Raw genomic sequence first — 22,931 nt, 5'->3', positions numbered from 1 at the left:
CCTCCTCCTTCTTCTATACAGAGTCTCGTGTAGCCCAGGCTGTTTTCAGACCCGCTATATAGCAAAGGATGGACTTGAACTTTTAAACCTCTTTGCCCCCACCTTCAGAGTGCTGGGATGACCGGCATGATCTACACTGCTCAGGCTGCTCCATGCTGGGGCTGGAACCCAGAGCATGCATACAGCCAAGCTATTTACCAACTGAGATGCCTCCCCAGCTCTCTGAAACTTCTGGTAAAGATAAAGAACCAATCCACATAAAATTGAAACAGTGGCTGACCAGCCCAGCTCTCATGACTCTTCCAGTGATTACAGTATTATTGCCATTTATTCTACTTTAACTGTTTGGGCATAGGCAAGATGGCCTACTCTTACAGATGAAAAATGGAGACTTATAACAGCTTTTAAGACTTGCCCAGTGGTCACTCAGTGGGTGATATTTGTGTGTGTGTGTGTGTGTGTGTGTGTGTGTGTGTCTGTCTGTCTGTCTGTCTGTCTGTCTTTAAACTGTGCAAGCCCTTTGTCCCCCCCTTCTTCCTGGTGTGATGCTGGAGAGAAAAAGAAGGTGTGCGATCAGCCTCCGCAATGGCCAGACTCATATAGCCTCACCCCAAGTGTTAAGCAAAGCCAATAATCCACTGCAGATGCATCAGTACCACTGTGAATCTACTGACTCTGGAGCAAGAGTCTAGACACAGAAGCTCCCTTCCAGATCCTGATATCCTCCACTGAAGTTTGAGCCACAGAGGTTCTATGTTGACCCTTTCCAGGAAGAGCACAGCTGAGGGTTTCAAACCAAAATGGCTCCAGAGGATATGAGATGGATGATTGTTCTCCAGACCTGTTCCAAATAAAAACCCAACAGATGACATTTTGTCTTGGATCTGTCTCACCTGTGACGGCCCCTTCTCTATCATTGCAAGCAAGGGGAGGATGAAGTCTTTTGTTGTTTGTATGTGTGTGTGTGTTTCCCAAAGGAAGAAACGGAGCTGGAGAGTGGGAGGGAGGGAGGCAGACCTACCAACAGCATCCTAAGCTACAGGCCTAGCAGGTCTCCTCCATCCTGGGACCCCCACCTCATGCCCCTTTGAGCCCACCCAGCCACCTTGAGTATTCAGGGGAAGCAGAGAAGGCTGGAAAGAGAAAAGTGGGAAGCTTTTTCCGACAGCTCTGTCTGTGACTTCGGGAGAGCTCTCACCAGCAAAGTGTACCTTGATCTATTTCCCTTGGTAGCGATTTCAGCGCCAGCAATAACAGAGATCCATCATCGCTTCCGTGGGCAGTGGAGGATGGTGGAGTTTGTTTTTCTTCTGGTGTGGACAGGAAGCTCTTTATTCTCTCCTTGTTTGGGGTGATGTCTGTCCAGAGAGGCCATTGAAGCTCTGGGAGGAGAGATTGTGTAGGGACTGGAATAGAAAGCCTAGGAAAGGGTGGAGCATAGGCTGAGCATTTGACCTCTGGAAAGGTCATGCCTCAGTTTGTTCCTCTCAAAAAAAAAATGGGAGAAAATGCTGGACATGGTAGTTAATGCCTTTAATTTCGGCACTCAGAAGACTGAGGCAGGTGGATCGGTGTGAGTTTGAGACCAGCTTGGTCTACATATCAAGTTCCATGGCAAAGTCAGTTAGGGCTGCATAGCAAGACCTTGTTCAAAATAGATAGACAGATAGATAGATAGATAGATAGATAGATAGATAGATAGACAGACAGACAGTGTAGAGGTGGGGGACCATCGCACAACGAGACAGGGAGGCTGACAGCAACAGGTAGCCATGGTTAAAGATAACACAACAGCTGTCATTGTTCACGTTATATGACCTAAAGCTTTTGTGGTACCTGGCAGGTGTGTGGCCATCGTAAGCACAGGCTTCACATTGTGGGCACTTACCTGTGACAGGGAGCGCTTCCACTTCTGATCTTCCATTTCACCTATGGAATAGAACCTTTTTTGTTTATCCAGTTCCTACCCAATGGAAGGGCGGTTCAGAGAGACTTGGTAACTTGTCCAAGCTCACACAGCATGCAGCAGGTTCTGTCGGTGTTTAAAAGCAGATGACCTAGCCCTCAGCCAATCCTCAATGTGCAGTCCAGCAGCAACCCAGTTACCTAGTATTTGAAAGTGCAAATTCTCAAGTGTCCCCAAACCCAGTGAACCCTAAGTTTGGTGAGTCGGAGGCTCAGTCTTGTACATCTTTTTTGTTTGTTTGTTTGTTTTTCGAGACAGGGTTTCTCTGTGTAGCCCTGGCTGTGCTGGAACTCACTCTGTAGACAAGGCTGGCCTCGAACTCAGAAATCCGCCTGCCTCTGCCTCCCAAGTGCTGGGATTAAAGGCATGTGCCACCACTGCCTGGCAGTCTTGTACGTCTTAACAGTCATCAAGCTGGGGTTCTTCAGCGCTAAGCCTGCCTGGGTGTGAGGCTCATCGCAGTGCTGTCAAGGATGACAGTCAGTGAAGGTACTGCCTTTGGAGTCTGTTCTTATTCTCCTCATATGAAAGCCAATGAAGACGTAATGGGCCCAGCACCCTAGGATATATACACAGCCTGCTGCATCTGTCACACATCAGACTCAGATCCAGGCATGACAAGACCTCTTCTGAAAACAGCCCCTGAAATGGACCTGCACCAGCAAGTGCCTTCATGGTTGTGCTCTCTGGTGAACTCTTGTAAGAAGAAGTAGGGCTGGATTGTGGGTGCTGGCGACCTAACTCTCTCAGGAAGCTCTGGAGGTGTGGCGTTAGACATGGCCTGACTGAACAGAAAGGAGCTTGGTCCATGCACTGGGCATGAGCAAGTCCCCGTAGAGGTACAAAGCCTGGGGAAGCATCTTCCTCCAGCGAGAGCCTCTCCTGAGGCTTGGGAATCCTGGTAGTTGAATCTCTTCACAAGCTGCAGCTACAACCTATGGCCAACAGTGCCTCAGGCTGGGGCTCTGAGCAGCCTGCCTCTTACTATGTATATCTTGTGAGAGCCATCTGCCAAATGGGAACAAAAATGTGTGTCTTCTCAGCTTCCCACTTTTTGATAAGTGACAGGGTCACAGTGGTCACATGGTTTACTGCCTATGTGTCTCGGTTCTAGCCTGAGCCAGGGGTTTCATATACAGTGGCTGAAGATATAGTTACTCCAGTTTCAAAAGACGTAATAGAGACTCAGAGAGTGCCTGAGGTTTTCAGTATGATGGGCTGACAGATCATGCCCAGCCTAGGGGTACCCTGGTATCCAGAGCTTGCATTCAGGAACTGTGCTCTGCAGAAATAGAGGGTGTGTGTTCCGACCTCTCTATGCAAGCAAACAAACCATCCAATGGCTGCTGCTCCCAGTCTTAAGGGAGCCCAGGAGCTTCCTGTTACCCCTGGGGAAACTGAGGCAGAGAACTAAAACCAAGAAAAGCAGCTCTCCAGTGGGTTCTCAGTTCAAGGCTTTATCCCAGAGCCTTAGTATTTCAGGAGGCTACAGAGCAGTTCTGCCCAGCCCTGGATGCAGAGGGGAGAGATGTTTATCAGGTGAGTCTCGACATACTGACCCAGGGTAGGTATCTAGAGCAGACTCAGGCTGGTGTGCCTTGGGCCTCAGAGCTGAAGACAGGGTCCTGTTATTCAATGAACACTAAAGAAAGTTACTGGGGCTGCACAGCTAAAGAGAAGAAGGGCCTACCCAGCCCAGGCTGCTTCCCACTGGCCAGGAGACAGCGCTAAATGAAGAGAACTAGGAGAGGAGGTAGCAATGGACCTCTGACAGCCAAATTCATCTATGGGCCCATTCACCTACATATTCTGAAGGCAGGGCAGACCTTAAGACAGGGTGGAGCTTCTGCAGCACAAATGACTCGGCTGGAAATGGATATTTACTGCCCAACCTGTGACCCAGGGTCTAGACAGAAAGTTCTCCCCAGGACAGGGGGCTGGGGCTTGAGCTAGGCTGAAAGGGATCAGGTGGGAACCTCTGGTCTTGGAGCAGACCTGTCTCTGAGCTCAATGGATTCTTATGATCCTCATGGATGTCTCGCTTGTGTGATATTCCCAGGGTTGAGGCAGAATGGCAGAGTGTGGAACCAAATGGGAACTTCTCAGATAAGTTGAACAAGTGTTCTGATTCTCTAACATGACCATGTAGCCCAGGCTGGCCTATGTAAGTGTTAGGATTACAGGCATGCACTACCACACCTGGTTTATGCCTTGTTTGGGGATTGAATCCAGGCAAGTTCTTTATCCAGAGCCTCATCTCCAGCCCTTCTCCAATGTGCCCTTGGCTTTCAGGTAAGCTTTTTCTCGTCTGTGCCTCAGTTTTTACATCTGTAGAGTGACTATGATCAAGGTCTCATTTTCGGTCCTGTGTGTAGAAATATTCTGGGTGTTCCTTTCCCCCTCCCACTTTTAGAGGAAGGACAGGAGGGATTTGGGACTCGAGGTCTGACTCTGACTCAGAGGAGCTCAGAGGAGCCGGCAGGCAAGGTCTAGTGAAGAGAAGATGACAGGAGTCAAGAGGGGCAGGGGGAGGGAGGCGGGGGCGGGGAAGCAGAAGACAAAGGCACGGGGTTGGGAGTGGGGAGCAGATGGGGAGGAGTGGCCCCCGGTGGGACGCAAGAGAACGGCTGGCCACAATCACAGGCCCAGCAGTGGAGCGTGAGGCCACAAGCAGAACTCTAGCTTTTGGCGGAGAATGAGACCTAGGGGCTAATGAGCCCAGGAGGTGCGCAGACCGCCTTCTTGTTAATTCCCCGCTCCTGGAGCAGCCGGGGAAGGCAGCAAGGGCCAGAGCTGGGCAGCTGGGCCCTTACTCAGGGCCGGGCCAGCTGGTCAGCCCCCCGGCGGCGGCTCCTCGCCAGGCCAGCAGCACATCATGAGTCTGCTCAGCCACCTCGGACCCTGCTGCCACTGGCCTTGGGTAGGAGAATTGGGGACCAAACCCCTGGGGGAAGGGTGTGGACAGCTGTGCGCTCACCTCAATAGTGAGTTGGTCCGATGGCTTCCCACGAGGTCAGGAAACGGACCACATCCTGCAGGTGTTGGGGTAAAAGTTCACCTTTGGGCTGGGGACATTTTCTAGTTGGTAGAGTGCCTGTGTGGAGCCCTGGGTTCAATCCTTGGCTCCTGCGATTGAGGCACGTGGGAGGTGGAGGAAGAAAGATCAGACATTCAAGGTCATCCTGTGGTGAGTTCAAGGCCAACTTGGTTTAAGAGACTCCATCAGTTTCTTACAGTGATCGTGATCATGTGATCTAGTGATGACAGAGATATCGGTGATAAGAGCCTCCAGCCAGGAGGGTGAACGCAGGTATCAATTAGCCCAGGTGTCTCTCTGCCTTTGGTACTTGGAAAATTTGAACCGGATTCCTTGCTTCTTGAAGCAGGTCCTGGCCTTGAACTTGCAAACCTTCTGCCTCCACAACCTGACTGGCTAGGATGATTATTGAGTTCTATGCTGTGGGGGCCAAGCTACATCCCAGCTCACCAGATGCCACCAGCACCCATTGCGAAAAATAACATTTCTTTAGAGATCACCAGATTCCTTGGGAGCAGCCGCTGACAGTCCTATTTATGGATGGGGAAAAAAGAGACCCAAGAAAGTGGACACCCTATGCCTTATAGTATAGACTCTAGTTTATAGACTAGACACCAGTGCTTCTCAACCTGTGAGTTGCACATATCAGCTATCCTACATACCAGATATTTGCATTATGATTCATAACAGTAGCAAAGTTGCAGTTTTGAAGTAGCCAACGAAATCGTGTTATGGTTGGGGTCAGCACAACACGAGGAACTGTGCTAAAGGGTCGCAGCGTTAGGAAGGTTGAGAACCGCTGCTCTAGACTATAGAGGATTCCACTTTGGGTTTTCAGCCCCCCTCCCGTTTTACTGGCTGCTAATCTTTTATACTTATTTTTCAGAGAAGGAATTTCCCCCCTCACACCTACTTACAGAGTTTCACATGACTCGGACTGTTTATAAATCGTTTGTCTCATTTAGCAACCTAGCACGTACATCCAAGAGTGACCTAAGTTGCCTGTTGGTATATAGATAGCATGGTACACTGTGTATTGGTATGGACACACACACATGCACATACACACGTGTACACATGCACATGCACATATACCCGTGTACACATGCACAAACACACATGCACATACACATGCACTATTCTAACAGACATACAAAGCCATCCCCAGGAATTCTGAGAAGACGTGTGACAGCAGCTGGTGTAGGTAGGTGACAGGGGAGCCAGACTTCATTTTGCATACTTACAACTCATTTGTAATGGCACTCACGTATTTAGTTTTCATTATAGATAGACCTAATAAAACAGACTCGGGACTGGCAAGATGGCTTAGTGGGTAGAGCAGCTTATCCTGTAAGCCTGAGGGTTGCAGTTTGATCCCTAGGGGGAGAAGTCAAAATTTTACCATCTGAGCTCCACATGTGTGCCCCTTCCCATCTCACATACAGTGATAATAAATAAAATAAAGTTGATAAAATGGGATCTGTGGTAGAGCATGTGTATACTTGCCTGACGTGTAGAAGGCTCTGATTCTATCTCCTGTGCAGCCAAAACCAAATCAAGAGTGGAACATCCAATATGCAGTATGGGTGTCTTTCCTTGCAATTAGTCAATTCATGCAGTGTGCATTTAAAAAGCAATGCTGTTACATGGATGTGCTGGCCTGAGTTTCATGGACTGTAGATGTGGGTCACTGTTTGTCTATGAAGAATGCATCCATGAGCATCTCAAGCTCCCAGGTGTTTGGACATTGGTGGAGTGATCTCAGGATCTCACCCCACCTTCTCAGAAGCTCTTGGTAGCACTGCCTCATTTAATGACCGCAGCAATGTTGAAGCTTCACTCTACACGTCAAGGAACGGAGAGAGATTCCAAGAGGCCAGGACTTTGCTCAGGGTCACATAGGGAATTCTGACCACTGGAGAAGTGTTAGAGGACAGTCAACTAAGACTTCTTGCCCCACTGTGTGCTCTGGACAGAGAGAATGCGGAGGAGAGAAGCCCTTTGGTGTTTGGTTTTCAGCCATGGCACAGGGTGGCAAATTGCCCGCAAGTTGGCTGGGAAGAAGGCTATGGAAGTATTGTGTGGAAAGGAGGTGTGACTTGGAAAGCCAGGAGAATCTTTGCCACAATATTCTGTCTCCTGACTCCTGGGCCACTGGTCACATGACTCTGCACATGTAGTAAAGCTGCTGAGAACTAAGTGCACCCACAAAGGAGGGCAAAGTAAAAGGGAGTGCCCTGTTAGCTTGTGAGAGGCTGGCAGACTGCACCCTCGTTAGCTCCTGCTTGTGGTATTGTTCTGGAACTCTGCAGGATGCCCCATATGGGCACCCTAGGTGATGAGCATAGCAGTTCTCTCTGACACCTCACTAGCATTGTACAGTGCTCTCAACATACAATGCTCCCCAAAGAAGCTCAGCTTGATACGAGAGGTCTGTCGTAGAGGCTGAACCAGTGTGATTCCAGCAGCTATTCCATCCATTCGTCCATTTGTCTGTCGGTCCATCTGTCTGTTCATTCATCCATCTATTATCTATCATCTGTCTGTCTATCTATCCACCTATCGTCTTTCTATTATCTATCTATCTATCTATCTATCTATCTATCTATCTACCTATCTATCTATCTATCATCTGTTATCTATATATATATCATCTATCTACTAATATCCATGTATAATCTGTCTATCATCTATCTCTTATCTATATATCATTTACCTATCTATCCATCTAGCATTCATTTCTCCATCATCTGTCAATGTATCTACCTACTTATTTATTTATCTATATATGTATCTGTATCTATCTATATCTATGCATGTATATATCATCTATGTATCTATGTATATATCTATCTATGTATCTGTGTATCTATCTATTGTGTTTATTTTTTTAATTTTATTTTTATTTTATGTGCTTTGGTGTTTTGGCTACATATTTACATTTGTGTATGGGTGTTAGAAGCCTAGAACTGGAGTTATAGTTAGTTGTGATCTGTCACATTGGGGCTGGGAATTGAACTCAGGTCCTCTGGAAGACCAGCAGGGCTCTTAACCATTGAGCCATCTCTCCAGTTCAGTGTCTATTTTTTTCCCATGCTGGGTGATGCTAGGCAACTACTCTACTACTGAGGCTCACCAATCTAAACAAGCAAGTCTTAAAAGATTTTGTCCTCTTACCACACTGAGCTCAGTTTGGAACAGAATAAGTCAGTGACTATGGGCAACCCTGAGAACAGAAGCAGCTGTCAAGAAGGCAGCCCTGGCCAATGACAGCATGGGGGGGGTGGGTTGTGGGAACATCAGACTCCTCTTTCCAACTTGGATGAAGACAAAGGTGGTCACATGGTGGAATGGGTCATTTTTCCTGTCAAGGCAGCAGGTGGAGTATTGTGAGCATCCCGTCTTCCTGAAGAATCAACTAGCCAGCCCTGCCAAGCTGTAGACAGGATCCTCACATGGGAACTGTAAGAAAGAGGCTCAGAGAAGAGGAAGAAGCCGGTCTCAGCTTGCACAGAGTAGCCTAGCAGGGATTCAAACTCAGGCCTGCCAGCTCCAGGTCTCCTGGGCTTCATAGAGATGAGAATCCTCTCCTTGCTGAGACAACAATGCACGGTGGGTACAACTCCACAGTTGTAGAGATCTCCTCCAAGAGGCAGGTGTGGGCAGCCAAGTTCCTGGTACCCCAGCTCAGTCTCCATTTCAAGTTGAGCCCAGCCTTACCCTGTTCTCTGTGGCTACTGCAGAACTGTAGGGGTGGGGCTGAAGCCTCCAGCTCCATGGGCAAACTATACTTAGAACTCAGGTCACCTCCACCTTCTGTCCGCCTTCCTTTCCCTACCACCCTCCTTGCCACCTGCAAGCGTCCCCAACCCCCCCTCGGCTTCACCACAATTTAATGTCTCACCCAGCTGTCCCTATTTGACAAACAGGTGATTTTGTTAACGAGAAATAAACGAGATTCACAGGATGGGCGAGGCGTGTGGCAGCTGGTGTGAGGGCAAGATGTGCTGAGTTTATTAAAATAATATCTGGTCACTGCTCAGAGCACCGGGCCTGTGTGGAGAGGAACCCACTTCCCCTCCTGCTCTCCTCTGCTCCTCCCTCCACAACCCTACTCCTCCTCACACACCTCCTCGTCCCTGTCTTCTTCCAGAGTGTGGACAGGCATCACTGGCACGGGGTGGGGGTGGGGGTGAGGTGGGGGTGGGGTAGCTTCACTGTAAGATGACCGAGGAGGAACGTGTGCACCTGTATGAGGGTGCGATGTGCCTCCAGGTGTGTGGGTGTGTGACAGCCTGCACACTTGTGTGTCTGAGAGTGTGAGTGTGTGTGGAGCGAGAGCTTGTGTGACAGAAAGGAGAGCAGTAGGGAAGGGAGTTGAAGCTTGGAGGGAAGGGGGGATTGGAGCCAGGGAGGGGCATGCATGCCAGGAGAAAAGGGGAAGGAAGGCATGGAGGGTCAGGGGTCAGAATGTGATTGGGATGGGGATAGTTGGGGGAAAGGAATGGGAATCGAGATAAAGAGAGGTTGTTTGTATTCAGACTGGACTCCACCCCCACAGTTACCTAGCAACAGCCAGGTAGGCCTGGCCCACTATAAAAGGGGCTGCTTGGCCCCTCGTCCCCCTCTTGCCTCTCTTGTTCTCTTACTCTCTTGCTTCTTGCCCCATTGTTTCCCTTCTCTACCTATTCTCTTCCCCCCAAACCCCCCTTCTCCATGTGGCCATAGCTGGCCTCTACTTCTCTACTCTCTCCTTCTCTCTGCCTTTCTCTGCCTCTACTACTCTCTTAACTCCCCTCCCCATGCCCCAAATAAACTCTATTCTATACTATACCATCGTGTGGCTGATCTCTCAGAGGAAAGGGATGCCTTAGCATGGGCCCACCGAGACACCCCCTTCCCCCACAGCCTGCCAGAACCTATCTTAATATCTCTTTATCTATTTATGGTCACAACAGAGATGGATACAGAGAAAGAGAGAGAGACCAAGACCTGAGAGGGAGACACACAGAGAGAGACGAGACAGAGACAGAGAGACATTGTGAGGGAAAGGAGGGAAAGGACTGGCAGGTGGCAGAGCGAGGCATTTAGAATCTAGGAAGTGCCACCCATAGAGTCAAAAGGATGAGGGCAAAGGCTCTGGGCAAGGAAGGAAAAGGTGAAGAAGAAATGGTGGCTTGGACCAGAGCCTCTGAGACAGGAGAAAGATGGGCAGGGTTTGGAGTGAGCGTGGAGGGGGTGGAGGGGGTGGAGGGCCATGGGTTTACTGCTGTGTGATCTGCAGTAGATGTCTTAATGCTCAGCTTCTTCCTCAGACCCAACTGATGGATCTCCAGAGGGGAGGGGTTTTGAGAGGGAGCAGAGAGGCTGGATTTGGAGGTCCTGTCACATCCCTCCCCAACACCTGTAGGATGCCTGGGCCTCCTGGATCTATTTTCAGGTTCAGGGTCAAACCTGCCTGCTCAAGCTTCCTATCTCCCACCCCAGGAGACTGTACTCTGTCTCTGGTGGAGGACCCAGATTCTATTTGAAATAAAGGCTGATGGTAGAGAGGGGGATGGTATTTTGTAGAGAGGACCTACCAAGAAGGAGAGAGAGCCCAGAAGTGTGTTTTGGACATGCCAGGCTCCTGAACTTCAGCCAGGCTGGCATTCAGGTCTAGGGTCCCCCTGCCTGAAGCTTCCATTCACCCTACACTGCTCCTGGAATCAGCCCCTCCTCCCACCTTATGCCATTTCTCTTTCTGGGCAACAGAGGTGTCTTCATGTCGCAGACAGGGAGCTGTCTGCAATTCTCTTGTCTCCTGGAGAAAGGATGGGCGGGGCTTTGGTGGGTGGGGTGAGGATGGGACCCGGGTGGGGAGAAGGTAGCTGGGAAAAATGTGACTGCTGGCATAGTGTGGAGTGTGGTAAGCTTTGAGGGTCTGGATGCCAGCAAGTAAGGAAGATAGAAGTGTGACCAAGTTGGCAGAGCCAAGGAGGCTCCAAGATGCTAAAGGCAGAAGCCGGCCCCATCCCTGTTCTGGCCAGGCTTCAGTCCTCCCTGTCTTCATGACCCATCTTTGCAGCCCCTGGAGCATCCGCTGGCTGCCAGTTTGTCCTTCTCTTACCCATCTCCCTCATCTTCCTTCTGGTCTTCCTCCCCCAAGCATGCAGGCCCTCTAGAGCTCTGTCCTGTCCTCTGGCTTCTTTCCCTCCTCCACCTTGCTTTCATCTCTGTCTCTTCTTTCTGCCACTTGACCCCGCCTCCCCCAGGGGTTAGGACCCTGTCCCCATCCTGACCCTGAATTCACACATAGTGACTGAAGTTCACACATCCTTTTGGAACCAATCTCTCCCAGGAGCAGCTGTGTGGCTCTGAGCCTGAGTCCCACATAGTAGGTGCAGCACACAGTAGACCTGCACCCCAGAAGATTCATTTTAATGCATCCCTCTAGGGAGGAGGAAGCTGAAGTTAGTAGTACCCACATCTCCATCTTTCACATCCCCATCCTTACTCCCCACACCCTTTCCTGGAAGTTTCCCTGTTTTGGGCTCTCACCCTCCCATATATCATCTCTCTCCCCATTCCTGTGCCTCCTCCAGCCCACCCCATCACTCTCCACAGGACCCACACCCTCCCCTCCAGCACTCCAATACAAGCAGTGTGGGGGCTGATGATGGGGAGGGAGGTGTCCTGAGACCAGGACTGACAGTGTTAATAGCCAGCAGCTTCCCTCCCTGTCCTCACCTCAGCACATGCCTGAGTATGGAGCAGACATGGTGACAGAATTTACATAGAGAGTTCTTAGAGCATTGTTACACAGAGGAGTACCACACACCTGCCTTTAAGCACCTGGATTCAGAATGCACCTCCCTGGAAGTCTTTGTCTAGCATGTGTGAAGTGCAGGTCCCACAGAGGCAGGAAGATCGGGAGTTCAAGGTTACCCTCAGTTATATAGCAAGTTCCAGGATGGCCTGGGCTCTATGATCTTTATCTGTCTTTATGTCTTTATATGACTTTAATCTGTCTTTACATTTCTTAAAGTATCATTTTAATTTTATTTTGTGTGTGTGTGTGTGTATGTGTGCATGTGTGTGTGGTGTGTGTGTGTGGTGTGTGTGGTGTGTATGTTTATGTGTGTGTATGTGTGTATGTGGTGTGTGTATATGTGTATGTGTGTGTATGTGTGTGTGGTGTGTGTATATGTGTATGGTGTGTGTATGTGCATGCATGTGTATATGTGTGTGTGCATGTGTGTGTGGTGTGTGTGTGTGGCGTGTGTGTATGGTGTGTGTGTATGTGTGTGCATGTGTATATATGTGTGTGCGTGGTGTGTGTGTGCATGTGTGTATATGTGTGTATGTGTGTGTGGTGTGTGTGTATGTGTGTGTGCGCGTGTGTATATGTGTGTGCATGTGTATGTGTGGTGTGTGTGTGGTGTGTGTGGTGTGTATGTTTATGTGTGTGTATGTGTGTGTGTGGTGTGTGTATATGTGTCTGTGTGTGTATGTGCGTATGTGTGTGTATCTATATGTATGTGTATGTATGTGTATGGTGTGTGTGTATGTGTGTGTGCATGTGTATATATGTGTGTGCATGTGTGTGTGGTGTGCGTGTGTGGCATGTGTGTGTATGTGTGTGTATGTGTGTATGTGTGTGTATGGTGTGTGTGTATGTGTGTGTGCATGTGTATATATGTGTGTGCAGTGTGTGTGTGTGTGGTGTGTGTGTGTGTGGTGTGTGTGTATGTGTGTGTATGGTGTGTATGCATGTGTGCATGTGTGTATATGTGTGTGCATGTGTGTGTGGTGTGCATGTGTGGTATGTGTGTGGTGTGTGTGTATGTGTGTGTGGTGTGTGTGTATGTGTGTGTGCGGTGTGTGTGTATGTGTGTGTATGGTGTGTGTGTATGTGCATGTGTGGTGTGTGTGTGTGTATGTGTGTGTGTGTAAGTACACACAGAGATCAGAGGGCATCCTCCTGGAGTCAGTTCTCTCCTTCCACCCAGTGGGATTTGGGGATTGAACTCAGATCATCAGGCTTGGTGGCAAGCGCCTTTACCTACAGAGGCATCTTGTTGGCCCTGAGGCTTGTCTTGGTCCCACGAAAACAGCAGAGAAAGAGGCTGCTCAGTTACAAACCGTAATGCCACATTATGAGCCTCTTAGTCCCACGCAGTTCTTTCTAAAGTGGTTACTGAAAGTCTGACATAAGATGACCCGAGTTACGGAGAGAAAACAGACAGCCCTGCACAGCAGTCTCTGCAGAGCCGCCAAGGGGAAACCAAGTGTTTGCCTGTGAGTTCTGGGGCCGGCGGGAAGGAAAGGAGACCATATCCACACAAGCATCTAGTCTTTTTAATGAGGGTTTAAGTGAGTCCATTGTTCTCGAATTGCTGTTTGTCCACAGACGCTGCAGGACTGGCATGCACCCTGACACAGTTGCCTCTTCCAAAACACTGTGCTTTTATACTTACATTTCTTTTATGAGAGGGAATGCATTCATACTGTCTATGATGAACAGTAACCAGTTACCTGTCCCCACACTCCTGGATGCTGCCTCTGCTTCCTGGAGAGATGGGAGTGGGAGGAATAGTAACACTTGCCTCTTGGGGCCCTGAGGAGATGGCGCTCATCTTGCTGGCAAGGACTCCATCCTGGATGGAGGTTGGACGGTCCCCAGCCTGGACAGGTGGTCTCCCTGGCCAGAGTCCTGTTCTGGAACTCTCTTGCCAATCCTCCTGGCCTCTCCCATTGGCCAAGACCCAAAGAATGCCCCACCCCCACTTCATTATTCCTGAGTTGAAAGCAGTGTAAATTCAGGTCTTATAGAATCCCTTCATATAACGTATTTCTGTGTTCCACTCTCAGCCAGAGCTGCCGGGCCCTTGGGACTGACATTCCTCTGCCATTCTCTCCCCTCCACCCCGACCCCTAGATCCCTCTGAGCAAACTGAGATGTCTGAATAGGGCCTGTGCTGTTTCCCAATTCTTCCCTTGACTGGATTTACTTGTTACATCAGCAAACAATGTTAAGAAGCATAATCACATTTTGAGACGTGATTTGGGGTGAGGGAAGGTACCCCCATGTCCCTTCCCCATTTTTGTGTGGGCTTGGACCATCACTGTCATTAGCTAAGCATGGGGTCCCAAAGTTCCTGGTACCTCTTAGAATGAGACCCAGAGGTACCCAGCGTGAATGAATTGCCTAATGTCGATCAGGCTTTCAAGGCTGTAACAAAACACCAGAGACTGGCTATCTTATAAAGTAGGGAGGATTAAAGCACTCAGTGCAGTGTAGAGGAACCCTTAGTCCTTCCCTTAGCCTCGCTGCCTGGCAATGGGGGGAGTATGTAGGAGGACACTTAAACAAGCTTAAACAAGGAAATAAGGGAGAGGCTGGCTTGTTCTTATAACTTCTTGGGGCTACCAGTGTCTCTGCAGGTTTCTCAGGGACCCAACAACACCCTCTCAGTCAGCTCCACCTTTTAAGGGTTCCACACCAACCTAACACCAGTACTCTGGGGACCAAACCTGCAACACATCACCCACTCACTATATGAGGCTCCCCGGTTGTTGGGTTCTATTTAGTCCTGGTTTGGGCCTGGCTCGAGTTTTGTAAACTATCTCAGTCACTTCTGGACTGGAGTGACTCAGTACAACCTGCTTAAGCCTGCCTTTGCCTAGCTCCTGCTGACATAGAGTAACTGTTGGCTCCATTAGTCACCCCATATCTGTTATCAACTTTCCCCTTCTCCTATGTCATCTCACCTCAGCAGAAAACTCTGCCTCCTCTCTCAGCCCTTTATAAAGAAAAGATTGATACAATAAAACGAGTTCCTGCTTTGACAGACTTCCGGCTTGGCTCGGGGTAGTTATTCTCCAGAGGCAGGAGATCTGAACCCCTAGCCAAGCTGCCCTGACACTCACCATCCCGCTCAGGCCCAAGAGGCTCGGCTGTCCTGGGTTCTCTCCCTTTCGCCTGGTTCTGCCTGCAGAGAGTCTGACCGGCACCCCGTCATGTTGATTTTGATCCAGTCCAGCAGTTGTGGTCTAGTCTCACATGGGCTCAGTAGCAGCTGGAGAAGCCTCCAGAAGCCTCATCTGGACCTCCATGAAAACGTCACAGATTCTCAGGTCTCCAGTGAAGTGGGGATGTCTGGTTTCTTTGGAGACTCAGTTGTGTCATGCTATGTTCTTCTGGAAGCTGTCTTATGAGGTAGATACTTGAGAGGGAGTATGATGTTTGGAATCAGTATAAGTATAACTCAACAGACAGTGACGACGATGTTCTTGTATTGGCTCTCTGGCAACGCTTTGCTGGTCTTTGCTGGTCTTCACTTGTGGTGACTTCACAGACAGAAAAGGACCAAAGACCTTCTTTCTCTTGGTATTCCAGCTGCTTCTGGCTGCTTCTGCAGACTCTTGTTGATTCAGCGGAGCCTTACGGTTTCTTCTGGATCAAACCGCTGGAACAAATTCTGTTTGATGTTTGTCTGTTGGACTGGATGTCTGCTACTGATTCGTGTTTGATGTTTTGGACTGGATTGCTGATATCCTGGCAATGAAGACAAAGAACTACTTCTAAACAGGTCTATGCCCCCCTTGTCCTATTAACCATCTTCTTCCTCTGCCTCTGGTCGGTGGGCTAGAAAGGACATTGAAGCATCTAAGAACTCTAAATAAAGTAGGTTTTGAAAAAAATCAGAGCCTACAGGTAGCATCCTATGTTGGGTGCCACCTGTAAAAAAAATTACTTAAATTGTTTTTCCTTTCCCAGCCCCAGCTCCCAGAATGACAACTCTAAGGCATATTTATATATGTGTACCACTTGGTTAGTTACCTCGACTTCAGTTCTGTCCTGCTTCCTCCTTTTTTCTCTTCAGTGTCTCTCTTGGCATCTCTCTCAGCAGCTCTCTGAATTCATCTACCTGCTGATTATGTCTGTTTTCCTCTCCATCTCCCATCTCATCTCCTTCATCTCTCTTTTATCTCTTACTATTTCTCAAAGTCCTCTCTCTTCCTGCCAGTGTCCCACCTCCTATTTTCTGCCTCAGCTCATTGGCCGCTGGCTTTTTTTTATTAACAGGTGATGCTTATAAGAGATTCTCTCTACATTCTAGAACTGGCTAGAACATAAGATATCACAAGATGGAGTTGATTGTGTAGCAGGGAGAGCCGATATAATCAGTGTATACCATGACACCATTTCTCCCTGGGTTTAAGTGTCTCATCTGTGGGATAAGTGTGTATGCGTATGTGTTTATAGGTATGTGAGTGTCGGTGTTTAGGTATATGTATGTATGTGTGTGTATTGTGTTTGTGTGTATGTGTGTGTGTTTATGTGTATGTGTGTCTGTGTATCTGTGAATGTGTGTGTGTTGGGGGTGGTGTGAGTGTCACAATCAACAGAGAGCTTAGGAGTAACCAGACAATCTGCTCAGCAATTTTGGTCTGAATGTTCTGACTCCAGAACGACCCCACCCTGGCAACTACTGTCACCATTCCCACTCAGCAGTAGAGGAGCCTGAAGGAGCTATGATAAGAGCCTGGAATACATCCAAGCAATGAGCTCGAATGGGAACAGTCATTGTCTCCTGCACAGCCTAAGGTGGACCTCCCCTTCCAAGGGGAAACTGTCAAGATGGCTCTTCCATCAAGACAGTGATGGGCTGGGAATGTGATGTGACCTCACTGAACTCGATTCTGCCTTGGGTGCTGTGTTCTTGCACACTCTACCTTCAGGCACCATCGACCTTGGAGACCTGGGCCTGGGACTAACTCCTTGTTTCTTTCTATACTTATGTCTTGAAATGAACCAGAGCCACTGGAGGGATGCTCATCAGGCAGAGTTTGTTCATGAAGGAGCTCAGTGCTGCTGTGGCACTAGGCAGAAGAGATAAGTCACATCAATAGTGTCCATTGTCCCATGCTGAGTTTTCTAAGTGTGACTTTCCAGGCAGTCCTACTATGCTCACGGTTGTTATATTTAGTTCAGAAAGGCCAAGAACTTGGAAAAAGGCACATAGGGATTTGGAGATGGTTCTGCCATGTGTTGTTATTGACTGGTTCTACCATGTTAATGTGTCATTGTTGACTAAATATCACCACATAATCTCTGGTTTCTGGTGCCTGCAGCTTAGTTCGGTAAAAAGGATACAGGCATGAGTACTTCCAATCAGGAGCAAGAAGGGGGATATTTTGCTGGGAGCAGTTGAGAATGAATGAATGACACAATTTCCATGAGCATGTGAGAAAGAGAGCTCACAGCAGCCAGGAAAACAAGAGGAATAATCTAAGTATAGGCTTTAATTTTTCAAAATATGTGTGTGTGTGGGGGGGGATATATGCACCATAAATGTGCAGTACCCACAGAGACTAGAATATTTAACTAATGATTGCTGACAGTAGCACACTAACAGTTATGATGTAACACAGAAAATAATTTTGTGGTTGGGGGGTCACGACAACATGAGGAAGTGTGTAAAGGGCTTGCAGCATTAGGAAGGTTGAGAACCACTGGCTTAGAGGCACCCCCACAGGGGATGCCCTGCAAGGCTGTGCTTTCCCAAGAATCAGGAATCTGTCCTCTCCTGCATCCATTCCCTTTTCTCTTACCCTCATTTCCTTGATTCCATATCTTCTGAAGAGGTTCTGTTTTCTGGACTCCGAACCAGGATGTCTTCTGAATTCTTTGTCAGCATGGGCATGGGTGAGTTGGCCATTTTCCTTTAAAGCAGTGATTGGTGGTGCTACTTAGGCCTAAACTATATCTACATTCCTGGGATAAGCTGTTTACAAAGGCCAGGCCTCTGGCTACTTTATACATATCTAGGCCTGTGAGGTGACCAGGTTTTTTTTAAGATGATCAGCCACCTGTGAGGTAATCAGGTTTCTATAAGATGACAATACTTTCTGTGGGGACTCAGCTTCTGTGAAGTGACCAGTCCTCTGTGAGGTGACCAGTCCTCTGTGAGGTGACCAAGCCTACATGTAGTAACCAGTACTATGTGAGGTGATCAGTCCTCCATGAGGTAGCCAAGCCTCTGAAAGGCAACCAGGCCTCTGTGAGGTGACCAGTCCTCTGTGAGGTGACCAGTCCTCTGTGAGGTGACCAGGCTTTTGTGAGGTGACCAGGCCTCTGTGAAGTGACCAGTCCTCTGTGAGGTGACCAGGCCTCTGTGAGGTGACCAGTCCTCTGTGAGGTGATCAGGCCTCTGTGAGGAAACCAGTCCTCTGTGAGGTGATCAGGCCTCTGTGAGGAAACCAGTCCTCTGTGAGGAAACCAGTCCTCTCTTAGTTGACCAGTTCTATGCATAGGGACCAGTCCTCTGTGTGGTGACCAGGCCTACATGTAGTGACCAGTACTATGTGAGGTGATCAGTCCTCTGTGAGGTATCCAAGCCTCTGAGAAGTACCAGGCCTCTGTGAGGTGACTAGTCCTCTGTGAGGAAACCAGTCCTCAGTGACAAAACCAGGCCTCTGTGACGTGACCAGGCCTATGTGAGGTGACCAGTCCTTTGTGAGGTGACCAGGCCTTTGTGAGGTGATCAGTTTTCTGTGAGGTTACCAGGCTCTGTGTGTTGATCAGGCCTCTGTGAGTTGAACAGGCCTCCGTGAGTTGACCAGTCTTCTGTGAGCTGACTAGGCCTCTGTGACAAAACCAGGCCTCTGTAATATGACCAGGCTTTTGTGAGGAAACCAGACCTCCGTGAGGTGACCAGGCCGCTGTGAGGTGACCAGACCTCTGTGAGGTGCTCAGTTCTTGTGAGGTGACCAGGCCTCTATAAGGAAACCAGATGTCTGTGAGGAAACCAGGCCTCTGTAATGTGACCAGGTCTTTGTGAGGAAATCATGCCTTTGTGTGGTGACCAGGTGTCTATTAGGTGATCAGTTCTCTGTGAGGGGACCAGGCCTCTGAGAGGTGACCAGGCCTCTGTGAGGTAGCCAGTCCTCTGTAAGGCAACCAGGCCTCTGTGAAGCAACCAGACCTCTGTGAATTGACCAGTCCTCTGTGAGGTGACCAGGCCTACGTGTAGTGACCAGTACTATGTGAGGTGATTAGTCTTCGGTGAGGTAGCCAAGCCTCTGAGAGGCAACCTGGCCTCTGTGAGGTAACCAGTCCTCTGTGAGGAAACCAGTCCTCTATGAGGTGATCAGGCCTATGTGTAGTGACCAGTTCTTTGTGAGGTGACCAGGCCTCTGTGAGGTGACCAGGCCCCTTTTGGATAACAGGCCTCTGTGAGGTAATCAGTCTTCTGTGAGGTCACCAGTCCTCTGTGAGGTGACCAGGCCTTTGTGAAGCAACCAGGCTTCTGTGATGTGACCAGGCCTCTGCTAGGTGACCAGGCCTGTGTGTGAAAACCAATCCTCTGTGTGGTGACCAGGCTTTTGTGAATTGACCAGTCCTCTGTGAGGTAACCAGTCCTCAGTGAGGAAACCAGACCTCTGTGAGGTGACTATGCCTCTATGAGGAAACCAAGCTTCTGTAAGTTGACCAGGCCTATGTATGGTAACCAGTCCTTTGTGAGGAAACTTGGCCTCTGTGTGGTGACTAAGCCTATGTGTGGTGACCAGTCCTTTGTGAGGTGACCAGGCCTCTGTGAGGTGACCAGGCTTCTGTGAGTTGACCAGGCCTCTGTGAGGTTACCAGTTCTATGCAAGGTGACCAGTCCTCTGTGAGGTAGCCAAGCCTCTGAGAGGCAACCAGGCTTCTGCGAAGTGACCAGTCCTCTGTGAGGTGACAGGCCTCTGTGAGTTGACCAGTCCTCTGTGAGGTGACCAGTCCTCTGTGAGGTGACTAGTTCTATGCATGATGACTAGTCATCGGTGAGGTGACCAGGCTTCTGCGAGGAAACCAGTCTTCTCTAAGTTGATCAGTTCTATGCATGGTGACCAGGCCTACATGTAGTGGCCAGTACTATGTGAGGTGATCAGTCATCTGTGAAGTAGCCAAGCCTCTGAGAGGCAACCAGGCCTCTGTGAGGTGACCAGGCCTATGTGTGGTGACCAGTTCTGTGTGAGGTGACAGGCCTCTGTGAGGTGATCAGTCCTTTGTGAGGTGACCAGGCCTCTGTGAGGTGCTCAGTTCTTGTGAGGTGACCAGGCTTGAGTGAGGTGACAGGCCTCTGTGAGGTGACCAGATGTCTGTGAGGAAACCAATCCTCTGTGACAAAACCAGGCCTCTATAGTGTGATCAGGCCTTTGTGAGGTAATCAGTCTTCTGCGAGGTGACTAGTCCTCTGTGAGGTGACCAAGCCTACGTGTAGTAACCAGTACTATGTGAGGTGATCAGTCCTCTATGACGTAGCCAAGTCTCTGAGAGGCAACCGGGCCTCTGTGAAGTGACCAGTCCTCTATGAGGTGACCAGGCCTCTGTGAGGAAACCAGGCCTCTATGAGTTGACCAGTCTTCTGTGTGGTGACCAGGCCTGGGTGTGGTGACCAGGCCTCTATGAAGAAACCAGACGTCTGTGAGGAAACCAGGCCTCTGTTAGGTGACCAGACCTCTGTGAAGTTAGTAAGCTAGTGTGAGACAGTCTGGTCTTCTGAGCTTTCTCTCTTGTCTGTCCTCTGTAGATAGAGCAGGACAGACCTGGCAGCCTGAGGTGATAGAGGTTGTCGTGGCTCTGGGAAGAGTTGGGAGGGGAGGGAACGCAGGGAGGGAGGTAATTAGGAACCAGGCATATTGCAAATCTCTCAGCCGCTCTGACACCTGGAGAGAGTGATCACACACTTGGAATCAGCCCAGACAAGTGTGAAAGCCCTAACTCCATCTCTAGGAGGAGCGAGGAAGAGGTACTAGCATGACAGCCCCTCACCCAGCGCTGTGTCCCAGAGAGCCCTGAGGTCATCCTTGCCTTCTCCCTGTCTGCCTGCCTTGTGACCTGGGTCAGGAAGCTGTGACTCAGAGGTGCAGAGGGACAGTAGGAACCCTGCAAAGACAAGGGGAAGGGCCTGGGATCCGTGGCCCAGAAGGAGAGGTGAGGAAGGAGCTCGCCCTGGCAGGCAATCAAGGCTAGGCAGATTTTAACAAGCCCTCCGCGGACTCAGGCAAGCCCTCATCATAAGTGCCAAAGCCAGCTTCCTGGGGATGAAAAATTAGTCCCCAAGGAAAATGGGAGATTAGTGTGGGCTGAAAGGTTCCTGTGTCTCATGGGCAATGCGAGAGTTATGGCTCAACATCCCTGTCATGTCTTGGGGGAAGAAGCAGAGTTTCAGAGAGGCTGTGCTCGAGGCCCAAGGGCACACAGTACCTACATTGAATACCCAGCATCCTTCACACTGTTTATCTCCTGAAAGGGAAGAGTCTACTGGCTCTGCGTGGCTAGGTTCTTAGAGATGTAGGGAGGGTCGTCCCCTTCCCTTCTAAACAGGAATATGGTGCCCACTCAGAAGGGACAATCTCTTTTGAGGCCAGTGACTTGGGTTCTCAGGAAATGATGAAACATACTAGAGATTCCCTTACTCTGATTTGAAGGCTGGACCTGGGAGTGAGGCTGCCTTTCTGGGTTGTAAGCTGTGCCCCTCTGGGAGAGCAGGTATGTTCTCGCCACCTTTCTAGGCCCACTTCTTTCCTGGAGCAGACATCAAGGTGTGGGCAGAGAGGTGGGAGCTGAAGAGGTGGGGCCCTAAAATTACCACTGAGCTCTTCCATCACCTTGTCCCCAGCTCTTCCTGTTTCTAGAAACTTGTAGATTTGTTCTAGCCTTATTTTAGAAGATCTGGACTACTGAAAAGGTTTTTCAAGACTGAGGTCTCAATTTGTGACACTCCCACTAGGAGGGCTTCCCTGACCAGAGTGGTCACATCACCCTACTTCCCCAGGGGCCCTGGCTGCTGCCCTCACACAAGTTAACAAATCAGTTCAAGGTGCCTCTCTAGTAGTCCCTGCCTTCAGGAGGGACTAATATCTAGTGATTAAGATATTGGCTGTATTGGTGATGCCAAGGCCTAACCTATAGGATGCACGTGGGCTTCAGAGCCAGATAAATCTACGTTCAAATCCCAGCTCTGCCACATACTAGTTGTGTGACCTTGGGCAAAATGCTTAACTTCTCTGTGTTTTTGTTTCCCCAGTTGAAAAACAAAGGTAGAGTCGTACCTTCTTCCCCAGCTGCTGTTTTGCTCAGTGAACAATGCTTGCAAGTCCCAAATTCTCTCCAGCTATCATGATGAATACCTTACAAAAGAATGAAGTCTGACACAGAGAAAGGTAACCAGAAGGGGCAGCTGGGAAGGGCTCTTGCCACCAAGCCTAAAGGCCCAAGTTTGATCCCTAAAACTCACATGGTGAAAGGAGTGAAACAGATCCTGAGAGTTACCCTCTGACCTCCACATATGTCTCCTTCACAAAAAGCAAATTAAGATAAATAAAAAAATAAATGAATAAATGAATAAATAAATAAATAAATAAATAAATAAATAAATAAATGCAGTTTTTAAAAGAAATGGGCTACAAGTGAATTGAATACCCACTTGTCCTGGCTCCCAGCATTCCTTCTGTAAGAAGCTGGACTAAGGTTAGGAGGTCATCGGATGCTATTCAGAGCCCTGAGTTAGTCCAGGCACAGATGGAGTTTAAATGTGGAAGCAGGATCTGACAGATGGAGGACTGAGTCTCCAGACAAGCTTGCACCTGTGTTTCAGGTAATGCCATCCCCAGTCGCTCTGTTTGTAAGAAACAGAGCTGGGGAATGACGCAAAGACCCTGAAGAGAAGAGGCCAGTGGATGGAGGTTCTCCCACACGGCAGGAGCCTTTAGCACAGCACACAGCACAGCACATAGCACACAGCACAGCACAGCACACAGCACAGCACAGCACAGCACATAGCACATAGCACAGCACAGCACACAGCACACAGCACAGCACAGAGCACACAGCACAGCACAGCACACAGCACAGCACACAGCACAGCACACAGCACAGCACAGCACACAGCACAG

At 49.3% G+C, this 22,931-nt stretch overlaps 1 long non-coding RNA gene across 1 annotated transcript; it reads right to left on the bottom strand.

The window, feature by feature from the left end:
* Positions 1-13,321: 13,321 nt before the first annotated feature.
* LOC116070883 lies at positions 13,322-18,324 on the bottom strand. The gene is made up of 3 exons (XR_004110614.1): positions 17,604-18,324; positions 14,916-15,543; positions 13,322-13,554 (listed from the first exon to the last, which is right to left on the bottom strand). It is a non-coding gene; the product is annotated as an uncharacterized LOC116070883 (long non-coding RNA).
* Positions 18,325-22,931: the final 4,607 nt, after the last annotated feature.

Source organism: Mastomys coucha, unplaced genomic scaffold (assembly GCF_008632895.1).
Source record: "Mastomys coucha isolate ucsf_1 unplaced genomic scaffold, UCSF_Mcou_1 pScaffold22, whole genome shotgun sequence".
Classification (NCBI taxonomy): Eukaryota; Metazoa; Chordata; class Mammalia; order Rodentia; family Muridae; genus Mastomys; species Mastomys coucha.
The sequence above is the reverse complement of the archived record's forward strand: the minus strand, read 5'-3'. Positions and strand labels throughout refer to the sequence as shown.